Source organism: Corapipo altera, unplaced genomic scaffold, assembly GCF_003945725.1.
Source record: "Corapipo altera isolate COAL_440 unplaced genomic scaffold, ASM394572v1 53, whole genome shotgun sequence".
Lineage (NCBI taxonomy): Eukaryota > Metazoa > Chordata > Aves > Passeriformes > Pipridae > Corapipo > Corapipo altera.
In genome coordinates, this window is record NW_020884900.1 from 94,102 (window position 1) to 110,250 (window position 16,149).

Genomic DNA, 16,149 nt, shown 5'->3' on the forward strand with positions numbered 1-16,149 from the left:
CTTTTATATGCAGACGTGGGAAGCCTTTTAGTCTTGCAAAGTTTCACTGTATGTCTCTGTCTGGACATGAATTCACAGTGGCAGTTAAAAGCAAAAAATTGTATTTTTTGATTTACTTAAATTTTGGCATCACTGTTACCTTATAGCACTTGCAGTTTGATGATATGCCACAAGAGTTTTCTTTCCAAACTTTAAAATTTGGATATTTTCTTTTGCTGAGAGGGAAAGAGTCTGCATTTGTCATCACATTCCTTTTTTTTTTTTTGTCACTGGCTAGAAAGGTGGTTCGAAAACACAAACACCTACTTAAGTTTTTTCACCCTGAAGGCACCATCCCAGTCTCTTCCATCTTTTCTTTTTATTGTGTTTTCCATTTTCTAATTAGCATCTGTTTCAAAATCCCACATGTATTTTGACAATATCTTTCTTGGATTGGGTGCCCAGATCTGAACACACACTGCTCGCTCAGGGGAACCCTTGATTTACAAGAACAGAATATGTTCATTAGTATTGTCTGTGTTTTAGCTGCTCATTCTGCATTAGCGAAAACGAAACAAAAATGTTTCCGTCGCTCTGTGGCCGGAATGGTCTGTGCTTAAATAAAGATGTAACTTGGGAAAGAGAAGAAGATCTTAGTGCTGTTATGGTGAGCTTAACATCTCCCTTACAAATTTCTCAATAGCAGGAAAAATTGTTCTGGCTGCATGGCTGGCACGAGTGAGCTGCTTTGTCCTCACAGCATTTGTTTTTCAGATGGCGGCAGCTGCTTTACTTCCTCTGGTTTTGAGTGATCATTATTCTTCAGTCTGTCATGTCTGGACGCAAGGGTTGAGAGCTTTTGAAATAAAGTGTGAGCAATTTAACTGACCTTACCATGATGTGGATTGTCATGGTTTGAGATAGCCCCAAAATCCAATTCCCTAGCTCCATTCCCCCTCCCACATCTCAACCCAATGTGAGATGGGTTTTTCCAGACAAAACACAACGAGACTCAAAGTGGGGGAAAAGGGAATATATTACAATGACTGTACAAATAAATACTATAACACACGATCACAACTATCTCTACCATGACATAGAGTATTTACAATGGATCAGATCTCTTCTCCCCTCCAAATAAAAGTCCAGGAGGGAAAGAAGGACAGATCCCTTCCAGTCTCTCAGGGCAGCAGCTTCTTCAGAGTAGCAGAAGCAGTCTATCTCTCTCTCTCATGCATGCAGCTGTTGCTGGATCTCTGCCAGCACTCAGGAGGGAGGTATCCAAGCTCCCTCGACCCCGTCGCCAACCAACCGAGGGGTCTTCCGTGGGCTTCGTAACCCCAGACAAGGCCGTTCCACCACGTCATATCACGAAGACGCAGGGGGTCTTCGTGACAGTCTGATATCTCCAGGAGATTCAAGCTCCTTGCAGGGCCTCTGTGCCCTGCCTCAGGCTGCCACCTTGGCAGCAGTGCGAGGGGGGAGCCAAGGTCACCCCCTCTACATTCCTCTCCGTCCCGGTCCAGCTTCCCAGGATGCTCTGAGCTTCTCAGCTCTTCTCTGCAGTGCATGTTGCACTTCAAGGCTCTTTCAAGTAAGAGTCCATCATCTTCCTCCTCTCCAGGAGGTCTCAAAGGAGTTTGGGGGGTCTGGTATCAGTTCTTACCCCCAGTACTCTGTAACTCTGCTGCTAGCTTCTGCTGCTTCTCTGGTTCAGGTCTTATCAGCTGGCTTTTAGCCATAACCTCTGGACGCTGCCGCCGCTTCTGCTCTGTCTCTGCTCACTCACGATGGAAAACATCTCCCAGCTTAACTACAGACACATAGTCCAGCTTAACACTGTTCCAAGTCTCTGTAGCCCCCAACTGGGGCTGGGGGGCCCCAGAGGCCCCGAGGGGCTCTGGGCCCCTTTCCTTGTGGCTCCTACAACATGGCTACTTCTTCTAACAACCAAACTACAACTCATCTCTTCGGATCTGGTTGTGGTATGTTTACATTTCTGCAGGAGCGCCCATTGGACAGAACTTCAAAACTTCCAGGGGTTTCCACCCCTTGGGGTCTACCACTTTTCTTAGCCTCTGATCCTACTGCGGTGCCAGTTGCTGAAGCACTGAGCTGACAGATTCTTAGCCCACATATTTGGCTTTTGGGAAAACTGAGGGCCTGTGGCAACTTTGCCTTTCCTCTGAGCTCCAACTTAGTGACTCGACACCGAGGATGAGGCTGTTCTTTTCACCACCATAGCTTTGTCACACAGCATGGACCATTTGATGTGGAAGAAACTCTGCTCAAAGGTTAGTAGAGTCTCAAATTTTATTAACTAAATGGAAAGCCTTTTATTAAGGACAAATCCTAATAATGGTATTCCATGCACAGTTCCAGGTTAAATTGGATTTATTATACCATGCCCTAATATATCAGGATTTTTCTATTATTTTAATAAGAGTTCATTTGTGTGTCTAATAATACATCACATTTTACTCATGACCTCTTTAGAAAGTTTCTTAAATATTTGCTTGATCATTACCCTACAGTAAAGAAGGATAAAGGTCTGCTGTCTTGGGAACACCTCAGGTTTATCCCAGCTCATGCAATAGCCACTTGAGTCTACAGACTGATGCACACTTTTCCAATCATTCATTTAAAATAATTGTATCCTTGCCAAGTAAAGTTAGTGATTTCCAAGCATTAATGTGTAACTTGCTATTTACATTTTTCATAAGGATAAACCAAAACATATTGGTCTCCTGCTACTCTACAACTTGCTTGAGTGATTAATATAAATTTTAGCAACAATTTGTTTACTTGCATTTTTCTACATTTCCTTCACCAGGGCAAATTCTGTGAACCATACCTGAAAAAAAAAAAAAAGACAAAAAAAAAAAAAGAAGAAGGAAAATATAGAGCCAATTATTTAGTTAGGCTCCATCTGTCTCATGTTGAAGCATTAAAGAGAGCCAAGAGGTTGCTGCAGAAACAATTATTTGAATCAGGGTACATAGCTGCAAGTGTATAAATTCAGTTTGGGCTCTTGCTGATATTAAACAAGAGTCAATGCAAGGGCCATGGCTTCTCCGCTCCTCCTTTATAGATAGGAACAGTTGTGACAGAAATTTCCATCACACCTTTTGAGACGTTAGTCCTTAGTGGTGTTGGATTTGGCAAAACACTTCATGACTGTGACCTAAATACTGCTATCCTCACAGACCTTCTGAACTGGGGGCATGCAGGAAAGGAAAAAGAATTCTAGTTCTCCCCGTTTCTAGAGAGGTGATGCTAGCAAAGCTACTTTTAGTGTAAGAACTGGGCAGTTTTGAAAAGTTGATTGTTACAAGTGTGCTGTGACCCCCAGAATCTCAATTAGGATGTTTTCTGAGAAGCCACCTCACGTTATTGCTTCCCTTCAGCTTACTGGGCAACCTCTTCAGCTTTCTATAGTGACATAATATTCAGAGATGATATTGTTTAGTCCTCATACTACACTTTTGAAGCCCCTTACTACAGAGAGCTTTGAAACCTTAAGCTCTCCTTCCCTTTTCAGTGTCATTGTAGGAATTAACCTTGTCTGTCAGGAACATATATAATCTCGACTGACTTGCAAGACACATGGGGTTACAGAAGCTGAAAGAAGGACGTGTGGCTTGGGTTTGGCCAGAGCATTGGAGGCTGGGACTTGTCCATGGATCAGAGTTTGGGGAAGCAGAGTTTAGGACTGTCTCCTATGAGACACTCTGGTCCTCCTCATGCTGTTGAAGGAGCAGCAGTCACGGACAAAGAAGCTGGAGAGATCAGAAACCCCTTTCCAACTGACATGTTCAGTACCTGCCTCAAGAGTCAGCACTGATCCCACTGTTTTCTACAAGGCTCTAGTCCCAACAAAGCACCAGTTTGCACACTTGAGATGCAAACTCTGCTGATGCTGTCCTGGACATGTGTCAGGGAGCAAATGGCACTGGCACTGCTGCCTTTCCCCAGTGCCACAGCACACCAAGACACTTTTGCCCAGCCAGGTCCAGAGCTGAAATCCCAACACGCTTTTTATCCCACTCCAGTGCAGTTCTCACAGGGAGAAAGTTTTAAAGTGCTTTATAATGATTAACCCTTTGGATTAATTATTTGTATGGCAGGAGAAGTCATCCACAGAGGTTACATGTATGAAATATCCATGTATCAGCCCTTATAAACCTGATCGTGCTCAGGTTTGTTTGCCCTTTTAGCAGCATCCTGATCCTATAATCAAATTGTATGTATAAGTTCTGGGTTTGATAAACTAAAACTTAAAAGAACAAACAAGGAAATGAGCTTTTCCATGGCCTCCTCCTCTGCTGAGTGCAGTGTTTCCAGGTCCTCATCCATAGCTCCCTGGAGCAGGGCTCCAGCTTACAGAGCTGCAGTTCCTCCTGGCATTCTCATTCATGCTTTTTGTCAAACAATATTTTCTTTGATTTTTCTATCAAGATCTTCTTGACTGAGATCTTCAAAACAATTAATTCAGTGCTCCATGATTGCAGCTGCTGAATAATTGTTCGTTAGAATGTTTTCTTTCCCAGGCAAGAGATGTAAAATAGTTGCTCCCCTCAATAAACAAGTTGTCAAATGTGATTAGTTAATGGACCTGTAATCACGCGATAGCATAAAGGTAAGGATTTGGTAAGTGTGATGTGAAAATGCATATTTAAATTAAAGGTATAGGGGAAAATTTTCCCACAGGAATTCTTTCTATCTATGCTGCAATAGACTATTTACCATTCATAATGATTAACTGTAGATCATTATTAAAGAAAACAAGAGATTAGTCATCAAGCATTTCAAATTTAAGATACATTGATTGTTTGAGGTACTTTTAGGTCTGGGTGGGAGATCAGGTTAGTGCCCGGGTCCCCATGCCTCAGCTGGCCTTCCAATATAAAAACTGATATGCAGAATTAAAAGCCTTTTAAAATTAAGGTCAAAAATTTACTGACCAATATAAGCTCCAAGACCCTGAAATGTGATCCTCTGTTCCTAGTCAAATGTGATCCTCTGTAATTTGTCAGGCTTGGTCAGACACATGTTAAGAAGCAGAAATGGAGCACCTGGGCTCGTTGTTTCATGGGGAAGAGGGAACATAATTTTTTGGCAAGTGAATGCTCATTCCAACCTAAATGCAGTTACAGCAAATGTGTATTACAGGTCAAAAATCTAATTAGCTCATTTTCATCTCTGAATGATAAATCTACCTTTCTGCTAGCCCTTTAGAAGAAACCTGAGACAATCCTGCAGTGGCATCTGTGGAAAGCCAAAGCCCTGTGCAAAGGAATTTTGCAAGGCTGAGGGTTTTTCCTTCCACCCTCCCTTGGGAAATGTACATTCAATGGTATCATTTCCTAAAAGAGTTTTCCTTGACAGAAAAAGCAAACACTTCTATTTTTTGGTTTTTGTTAAAAGCTGTATCTATTATGGAAATTTAATTCTCCATTTGGGAATTACAAACAGTAATACAATAATAATAGTTGTTGGTTACCACACGTTAATTTCAGACTATTGCAGGCAGCTGCCTTCTTCTTTCTGTGCAATCTCTTAGTGTTAGGCTCCAATATAAAATGAAATTACTCTGAACTGTCTGCCAAATTTGACTATTCTTTTAAAATCAAGTAGCTGTTACTTACATTATGTAATAGCAACTGGGGTAATTTAATTACTAAGTCATGTATGAAAAATAAGACTTCAGCTTGCAACCTTCAGGTAATTATCCACCTAACTACTATTAAATAGAAAATAATCAGGGCACATAATGCTGGACCAGTGGACCTGTCAAGGCCACTGCACTGGGGATATGCTGCATGGTCGGAGGCTGTGGGGCCATTGCTGCTTGTGGCTCAAACCTGTTGGGTTTTTGTTTGCTTTTTGGAGGACAGGAGAGGCAAAATTTTGGTGAGCTCAGCAAGGAGCATCTCCTCTGATGCCTGCCAGGATGAGACCCCTGCACACTGCCAGGCCTCACACCCCTGAGGCACACATACCCCGAGGGCAGTAATTCAGGAGGGGGATGACACTCTTCTGGTCCCGGGAGCTGCACTGGGAAGGGCACCGGGGGTCCTCATCCCAGGACTATCTGTGGTCCCTGGGCTCCCTTTCAGCCTTACTCCCACCTTTGGGGGATACCTCGCCAGCATAAGGGATAATGGAGATTTAAGGGGTAAGTCCTTCTGCAGGGCTCCAGCTTCTCACTCCTTCCTCAATGTTTTTCACAAGATGAGCATTTGACCAGGTCTAGCCAGTATGTGCCAGTAAAGCAGGTTTATAAGCAAAACTGCTAAGAATATTCTTCTTTGCCAACCCCAAATCCTAATATTGAGGGCAGCTGGCTTAAAAAACAGTAATGCAATATTTTTGGAATTTCGACATTTTGGCTGTTCAGTCCAGTAGCTCACACTTCAGAGGCTTTTCTCCTCCAAGGCTCTCTTGCAATGAAAGTTGAGACCTATGAGTAAGGTGGTTTTAGACACAACTCCACAAGTTACCTGTTTAATGCAAACCTGCTGTGCTTCAGTGTTGGCACAGTTGCAACTTTACCCTATGGTTTTTCTCCAACATCCCTCCAGTCTCATCTCTTCTGTAGGTTACTTCAGGGGCTGTTCCACTCTTCTTTTCCCTCTTGGATTGCTCCTGGTGTCACAGTAGGCTTCTCTGATTCCCCCTTCCTCCCCCTTACACCTCTACTTTTTCTGGTGTAGTAACTAAGGACAGTGGTTTTCTAAGAGAGTGTTTTAAGGTACTGGACCTTCTAGAAGTGATCAAGGAGCCAAAGGGTAGATCATACACACAAAGCTATGGTTGACTGCAGGACTGCAGCAGCTGGAGTGTGACATAGATGGCCAAATGTCATGAAGCTCACAGTGGTATCCCCCGAGCTGGTGAGACCAGGGTTAGGACCAGATTACTTCTTTGGAGAGTCGCATTGCTCACAAAGAGCATCCAAGCTTTCCTGGAAGGCTACATACTGGATCAAGTGGCTGCATCTCTTCTTTGCCCACACGTTGCTTGAGAGCCATCCTCATCCTTGTTAGTATGCAGCTGGTGCAGTTCACTGGCTCTGCCAAGCAGAGCTTTTTAATTCTCCCTCGCTGGAGAGAGGAACTTCTGAATGAGAGAATGATTAATGGGGGGACAAGGAAAAAAAAGCAAACAAAATTAAAAAAGGAATAATAAAAACCCTCAATGAAAGTGAAACGATCAAGATTTATGAGAATTCTATGAATTCCTCTCAGACTGTTTAAAGCAGGGTTGCGTAAGCCGCAGCACACCGCACTCGGCACATCCATTAATGAGAATGGCCGTGTTTACGCTTTCATTTACATCGCCTCCATGCCCGTAGGCTCCAAGCAAGGCTTGTTCACACACGTAAGGAAAAAACAGAAAGCCAGGCCTGCGTAACTCGGGACCAGCTGGAAGGTTTTTGGCTGCGAAGGGTGGATCCTGCCGGCAGCACAGCTTGGAGAGGCCGCCCAGGGCAGCAGCGCCCGACGCGGGGACAGCCAGGGAGGGGGAACACATACCAGGCACTACAGAGAAATCTGGTTTTTTTCACAGCTCCAGAAGCATGGTATTTGGATAAATCCAAGTTTTCCTGGGAAGGTTAGCCAGCTTGCAGTCAGCAATGTTCAGCAATCTTCTCACCCTGGAGAGGTTTGTCAGGCACTAGTTTTTGTTCCATCCCCTTCCCAGTTTTGATGGAAACAGATTAAATGTTGCTGGTCAGGTTTCTCACTGTGGCTGGGGACAGGTGGCCTGCTCCTGCAGCAGTGAGCACAAGCCAAATTGCAGTGAGGGTGCCTCCAAGCTACCTGAAATTAGAAATCATTGGAGTACATATTCCCTCGCAGGTCTTTTTTTCTGGAGAGAGCCTGGCAGAGAAGAATATCAGTGGTAAGACATTTGCAATGAATTGTCCCCATATGAAATATTGAATGTGAGTAATATCCCTCCACTCCACCAAGCAGTCTCTTCACCCCTGAGCTCTCTCTAACACAAGGGAGTTAAACACCAGGGTGACTTGGATGGTACAAGCTGGGAGAAGCCCAATCACTGCAAAGCATGGCTCTTACATAATCATGTTTGTGGGCAGCTCGAGCTCATGTTTGCTCAGGGTGGATCACAGAAGCTCTCCTGTGTGACATATTGCAGGATAATTGATAGAAGAGTTGGTTGTAATTGGAAGAGACAGGCTCAGATGATATCTGCACACTGAAGGTCTCAGCTTGCAGACAGAGGTCACACCTGATCTCCTCCTTGGTGTAACTACTGTTTTCAAACCTTTCTGAATAGGTTCAAAAGCCAAATCAAAATGTTACAAGTTAGTATGATCTGAAACAGAGTGTTTAAGAAGCTGCCATTCCAGTTACAGAATATAATTCAGGGGTTGTGAAGAGGAGCAGTGGAGGAACAGATATTGCATCCATACTCACTTCAGATAATAATTAACCATTAACTGGAGGCTGAAATTTTAAGGTATTTGTCCTGTCTATTGTGTCCACACATGCGTATGCATAAGTTTTAACACTGTCAGCAGCCTTTTAAGGCACACACAGTGGGACTCCAGACAGCTGGGCTTGTAAAACACAACACCCTTCTCCATCTGTCTGTTCCTTCTGCTCCAGGTGCACCCAACAAATTATATGTTCATCCTTTCCCCTCTTCCTACCTTCTCAACTGGGCAAGGAAAATAAAACAAAATGTCACAAGCACAACTTTTCCAATTTCTATGGGCATCTATACCAGTGTCTAGGCTGGGGGCTGCTCACCTGGTGAGGACGGCTGTGTTGATGGAGCAATCCTCACTCAGCCAAGGGACACTGGTGCTAATTAGCGAGGTGCATCTTCTGTGCTGGTCCTTGCGCTGCACAGCAGGGGGATGTGCAGTGGTATTCTGTCCCATTCTGGATGATCTGGCATGTGGCAATAGCTGAGGCCCTGCAGCCATCATGGCATCATGTATTCTATTGCATTGTTCCAGCAAGTACAGTTTGCTTTCAGGAGGCCCAATTAGCCCGGGCATAGCTTCTTCTTAAAAAAGTTGGTTTCAGAAAAAATAATAAAAATGAAAATTAATAACATAACCAGACTCTGCGATACCAGAGAGAGAGAGCAGCACTGAAGAGTGGGGGTGGCACTGAGGGGAGTGGCGGCAGCAGCAGAGCACAAGGCCCACAGCCATCCCCTCCAGAGATGGAGGGGCCAGTGGATTTCTAGTCCAAGTAACCTTGTTTCTTTGTTTGAAGTATCCAGCATGCAGTTGTAATTCCTTTGTGCCTGATCCATATGGAGATGTATCCTAATAGCACATAACTCCCTCGGCCTTCTCTGGGATTTTCCATACACAGCCTTATAAGGGCCTGTCTGAAAAGCCGAATTTGTACTGAGTTGGGAACCCCTGTTCCTTCCATGCTGATTTCAGTTCTTTGATCCATGTAATTCCTCTTAACAAAGGAGGGCCAATAATCGATAGGTGCTACAGACAAGCTATTTAGTGGGACTCCATCTGAACTTGGATAAATCATTTGATCTCCTTCTGCCTCCATCAATCCCATAGCAAAAGTAGCTTAGTGCTGGCTCTAAATGAAGAACAGATGCTCCTTCCGAGCGTGGCTATCACACACCAGTGAGGAGAGAGGGGGATAAACAAACACACCTTCCAAAGCAACCAGTGGAAAATACAATTGGTGGCTCCGCTCTTGGAGTTGTTCCTCCATCTCCATTAGCAGCTGAAAGCAGAATATGCAGGGGAAGACAGAGGGACTGTGAGAATAATGACTGCTTTCTCAGAGACTCCCCATGACCTGGGCAGCCAGTGGCTCAGGGCATGGTGGGTGGAGACTAAGGGCGTCTCAGGGTCTGCTGCAGCACAGGACACACTTACTCTAAGGGGTGAAACCTGAATGCCTTTCACATCACATTTTAAGTTCCTGTGAGGAAAATCCCTTTCCCATTGATATGCATAACAATGTAGTGAATTCCCTGTCTTCCCATTCCTGCTTCAGAGGCCCTTTGCTGCAGTTCGGACTCTTCTTGTGTACCATTTTTATGTGTTTTTTACTAGTTTGGAAAAGAGTAGCATCTGCAGCTGCCTTGTAGGAGATCTGGTTTGGATCAGAAACCTGTCCACACCGAAAGAGATGTCACCCAGGTAAACTCATAATGTAGTGGGTTGTTGTCAGGCTTTATTTATTTCAAGTTTATTTTATATCATATGGGTAGTGTTTGGGGGGGCTGCAACATAATTCCAGATGGGAAAATGTAATCCACTCTTGTTCGTCTCTTGATGGAGTAGTGCCAGCTTCTCATTTTCACATCACATGAAATGGGGGTTTGTCTAATTCAAAAACTACAGTAAATGAAAAGAGAACCATTCAGCAGTTTTTACTGCACACCCCCCACTCCTGCCCTTCAGCAAGGACTAGGATTTTATTGCGTGATTATCACATCCTGAGACAAGATGTCCATGGTGGCAAAGCAGATGGCTGCCCAGCCACAGCATCCGTCAGCAGCCTTTTCTGGTGTTGCTGATGGGGGACACATTTTGTAAGTATTATAAGATGAAGTGTTGGACAAAACACTTCACAGGGTCTTTCTCCAAAGGGCCTCTCATGATTATTGAAGGTAGGCTGCTGGATGGGCCACACAACCACACCTGGCTCCCAGGCCACCCATTGCTTACGACAAAGCAGATACTAATGGTATAGGAAAACAGGCTACAGCTGGATATCTGGAGTCATTGTATATTAATAACCTAAAGTTAAAGCCCAAATGCATGGAGAAGCTGGTATAAAATCACCCAGCCCTCACCCTCCTCCAAGCCACTCTAACCCTGGATATGGATGGGTTATATGAGCAGGATCCTTGCTGCTGCAGATCAAGCACCAGGATGAGATTCCAGCTTCAACCTGGAAGAGGTGTTCTGTTTGCAGGGACAGAGCGGGATGGACACCACTCACAGATGGGTATGCAACTCCAAAGTGCCCCTGTTTAATGCCAGGGCATGGCAAGAGCAGGAGCTGCTTACACAGGAGTGGTGTGTTTCTGTGTGTGCCTGTGTATGGCAATTTGTTTGTTGGTTTCTTCCACATAAATTTTGAAACTAACAGCAACCAAATAACCTGATAAACAATCCCAGCCACCAGGGACAGAGGAGCAGCAGTCTCAGAGGTAATTATATATTTACATTATCTATTTATACAATGAAAGTGTACATATATAATTACATAAATATAAGTATGTAAACCTATAGAGAAAAAATATATCCAGACAAATATATACTTCTATATAAATTATTCTGATATATTTATTGCTTGTATTTATATGTTTATCTATATTAAAATGTAGTTAACACTTCATTATATATGTTTATAACTATATATTTCTTATTGCCCACAGGCATTATGAAACCCTGCAGGGGGATGGAGGGGTGAGGCAGGTGATGCCCCCACCCCAGGGAAAGCTGAAGCACAGGAACAACCTCAGAGGCACTGGGGAACCCCCATGGGAAGAACCACTGGAGGGAAGATGCAGAATAAGCCCTCCATAAAAAGCCACCCACTCCAGCCTCGCTGCATCCACCTCTGCCCATTGCTGTTGCTGCTCACGTGGTTGAACCCCTGGTACCTGTCAAGCAGAGAGAAAAAAATATTTCTTCTCTAAAAATTCACCATCTCAATGTTTCAGGTAAGCACTGAAAAAACATCCATTTTATGCCCTCCAAGGAAGTTTCACAGGTAAAACAGAGAACATAAGCCTGGATATTTTCTGTCCCAGAAAAAAAGCAATCCTCTTCTCTCCATTAATTTTGGGGGGAGAGGATGGGGCGGGGAAGCAGACAGGGATGATAATAGGGACTAGGTGGCACTTGGGCTGGAGCCATTTCTCCCTTCAACACAAGAAATCAGAAGCATCAGAGATTATTTTTGTCCCTTTTTTGTAGGTCACCTTTAATAGAAATGTTAATAATGCTGTTATCTGTATATCTGAAATCTTATATGTAGCTCTGTAATCCACTGTCTTTATCAGCCTTCTTTAATGTATAATTTAATGCTTGTATAATTATTTTGTTTGGGTATGACTCTCAGAATTACGACTAAAAAAAAAAAATCTGTATGCTAGTTAAGTACTTTTTATGGAAAGTATTTCTTTCATGTTATTTTAAAACCATGGAGCCAAGGGAAGTATTTTATGGACCATGGAACCTCACAGGGTAGTTAATTTCTGTTTGAGCTGGTTTCTCTGCTATTTTAAAGGATGCCATCAAGATCATTGCTATTTCTCTTGGTTGGGAGCCAACTGACTCTTCTGCAGTTGCGACACATCCTTGCACTGCATTAAAGACAGGGAAAATAGCAAACACGGGAGCTGGATGCTGCTGGGTTGAAGGCAGGAAGCAAGGTCTGCAGCCCCCAGCCTGCCCAGGGCACCCCAGGGCATCCGCTTCTTGAAATTAGGCACCAAGGATGCTGCAGCTGGTGGGTAAAATCTATTTCATCTTGGGAATACAGGGGGAAAAAAGAAGATGACAACAACTCACATATCCACTGTCACCGGTCCTCATCCCAGCCATCCTGCCAGCCAGGCATGGGGACCCGGCAGGCTGGCACTGTCCCATAAAAGATGCTTTCTTCCCACAGGCAGCAAATGGGTCTTGGCCACGTGCATGCCGTAGGCTCAGTGGGGCATGTGGGCCTTCACTGTGTGTGCCTGTGCTCGGAGTAAGAGCTCTAAAAGCAGTAATTGGGCAGTTAGCTGAGCCCTAGGCGAGCTTGGGCGATGCACTACATATTCTGCCTTTTGTTTCATAATGAATTATTTTGTGTATCTAGAGCAAAGGGGGTTTTCTTTTTTGGTCTTTTCTCTGCAGTTTGTTCCTAGCCTACTTGTGAGGGTGTGTTGAAATCTTTGCTTTTTGCTTATGAGGTCAAGTGCTTTAATCAGGAGCAAAAAAAAAAAATGCGTGCTTTAGTCCCAGATTCTCTGAGTGGCTGCCAAATATAATTAGAAACAAATGGTTTTATTCCTCATTTGAAAGCTCCACAGACACTGGCAGGGGGCAGAGGGGGAAAGATTGCTTTGCCTGGCTGTTTTTTGGGGAGCTTGTAGACAAAAGCATTGCCAGAAAACATGAGGGAGCACTGTGAGAGGAGAGGAGTGCCCTGTGGTCCCTGCAGAGGATGGAGGGTTTGAGCAGAGGTGTGGGAGACAGTGCTGGGGAGACAAGGAACTTGTGTGTGCCTCCTTTGCCAGAAGCTAAATAATTCCCCCCATTGATACTGAAGAGTGGAGGGGCCAGCGTAGGGTGCCAGCCCAGAAAAGCCACATGACCATCACCTTGTGTGACCACACATTCTGCTCATGCCGAGGGCCCAGCCATCCCAGTGGGAGTTGAGTGGTGTGTAGACACCGACATGCAGGGCAATCGAGGGATTTAGCACTCCCTGGGCTTTCCATCCCAGACCAGCAGTGGCTAAACCAAACTGGGTGTACACATGATGTATAGGTTATAAGAGCCAAATTCTGCTCTTAGCAACACCATCCAGCGCCTCTCACTGCAGATATCCCCTGCACCCCTGTTTCCACACACCTGGGCTGCCTGTAAATTCAATGAAATTGTGTTTAGGTGTATCCATGAACCATCCACAGAACAAGAGAGGTGCAATAGTTTCATCTTCGTGGCATGGGTTCCCACCGTGTCCTTCAAGTACCCTTTAGGACCTGGGGTGTGTGCTGGGAGCACAGCATGGCTGCCCTTTGCTTCCTGCTTCCATTTATACAGCTCAGCCTCATCACAGTGCCTGCCTCATGGAAGGGATATGGCATTGCCTACTGGCACTGCGGCTCCCATGCCCCTGTACGGTGGCCCCAAAATAAACTGGGGCTGTTGCTCACCCCTCTGGTGTCTCCCAGCATGAGGCGGCATTTGTGGTGCACCCAAGCCCCTGGGCGTCAGGAGATGCCTGTATCAACAAAGAAACAGTTTTGGCGCCAAAATGGCTGAAGAGCAGCTCTTACTGGCTCGTGCAAGGTGAGAAGTTTTGTAGCGTTGCATCACAGCCTGGCATTGCCTCACAGCACCCCCTCATGGCGTGGCAGCCCCTCACAGGATCACCTCACAGCAAGGCAGCCCCTCATGGCATGGCATGGCGTCACAGCATGGCAGCCCCTCACTGCATGGCGTTGTCTCATGGCATTTTCTCACGGCAAGGCCTCAGCATGGCATCGCCTCATGGCACAGCAGTGACTGACCGTTTCATGTCACCTCACACTGTCACTTCACACACGGTGCTGCGTTGTGGCAGGGCCTGTGGCAGAGGAGGGCATGGGACAGTCTCAGCAATGGGTGGGGTAGGGGATATTTTTCCTTTCCTGACTAAATTTCAGAGCAAACTGAGGAATGTTTGCAAGTTCTGTGATTTTTTGCCCCTCTTTCTTCCTTTCTTAAAGTAGCCCCCTATGGGCTGGGCACCCTCAGCCACCTCCTTTCCCAGGAGAGCAGCCCCCACACCCAGGACAGTTTGTTAAATACTTTGATGCTCATCACCAACACCAAGCAGCTCTGTCAAGCTCTGCCAAGCAGCTCTGTTCCCAGGAGCAGCAAGAGGAGGAGGAGTGAGTTACCAGGATTTTCCTGCTGGTGCCATGGTGTGGGAGCCAGGGAGCATGGTGCAGCACCCAAGGACAAGGCACACGTGCTGGCCCCTGGCCACCCCTCATCCCGGTGAGCAGGGAGAGATCTTCACAGCTGCCACCACACAGGACTTGTGGGTCATCTGAATGAGGCATTTGTACCTGAAACATTGGTTTTTCAGCAGCCATGAAAGTGTTCATGAATTTGTCCAACCCAGTTTTGGTCATGTTTGCCCTCTGCACCGCAGAGTGATGGCCCTTGTGGAGGGTCCCATCCCCGATGACCCATCCACCAGGACAGGGGATCCCCCCACTCAAGGCTTGGTCTGTGACCCTGGGGGTTCATTCCTCAGGTGAGCACTAGATGGAGCATCTGACATCGCGAATACCCTTTTTTTAATCATAAAAGATAAACTGAAAAACTAAATGAAAGCACAGATTAAGCTGTATCCAGCAGCCTTCACGTCCCTGCCTGCTCGCTGGAGACGTGCTGCCTGTGCAGGGGGCTGGAGGGGACACTGCCTGGCCACGGCAATAGCTTTCTCCTGCAGGAATGCAAACCTCCAGCAGCCACAGGTCCAGGCACACATGAGGGAGGCTGAGGATGCTTTGGGGAACACTGCTTTTCTCAAGGCCATCCAGTCCTGCCGTGTTTCTCTTAATCTGCAGAGGCAATATGTACCCATAGCATCTCAGTTGTGAGCATGCCCAAATTGGGGATGGCAAACATACAGGCTCTGTTGGTTTTGCTTTGGGAAGAGCAAAAGGTGTCTGACTGATATTCCTGGAAAGCCTGTGGGCGAGCGCTGCATTTCCCAGAGCAATCACTGTGCCAGTGAGGATTACCAGCGATGTCTGTGCGTGATCAGCTCCTCCTAGCACCAGCAACTTTCCTATAAAATGTTCCTAAAATATTCTGGAGCAGAGACATCTCTGGTGAGGCAGAGATGGAGAGGAAGGGCCCCATTCCCAACAGGTTGGCATCACCAGGGGGTTACAATTGGCCCCAAAATGCTGCCAGGCGATGATGCTACTGCTGAGCCACACCCCACAAGATCCATCCAGGGCAGGGGGATCCTGCCCCAGGACCTCCATCCACTTTCAGCCCTCTGTGCCCTGCCTGCTTGTGCCAGACTTGTGAAGGTCCCGCAAGGTCCTCAAGGAGTGTGTGCAGCAGGCATACAGCTGCCATAGCCCAGAAACCAGAGGAATCCAGAATCACTGCTCCTATTCCTCCTGCAAGTAGCCCGGCACAGGGTACTGCTCTGTAATTACAGAAAGGTGAGACAGCAAGGGACAGAACTAAGAGCTCTCAGCCAGGAGAACTAAACTGCAGCCAGCAACACCACATTGTGCACTTCTGCTTTGCTTCAGCCCCCCTGAAACTGCTGCTGGCAGATAAATTGAAAAATTGGTGTCACCAGGTGACAAACCCCTTGTCCACAGCAAGCCAGCAGCATAGTGTCCATTGTCCTCTCTCAGGTCATTGGACATTTCCCTCTCAAACCCCAAAGCGGTTTCAAG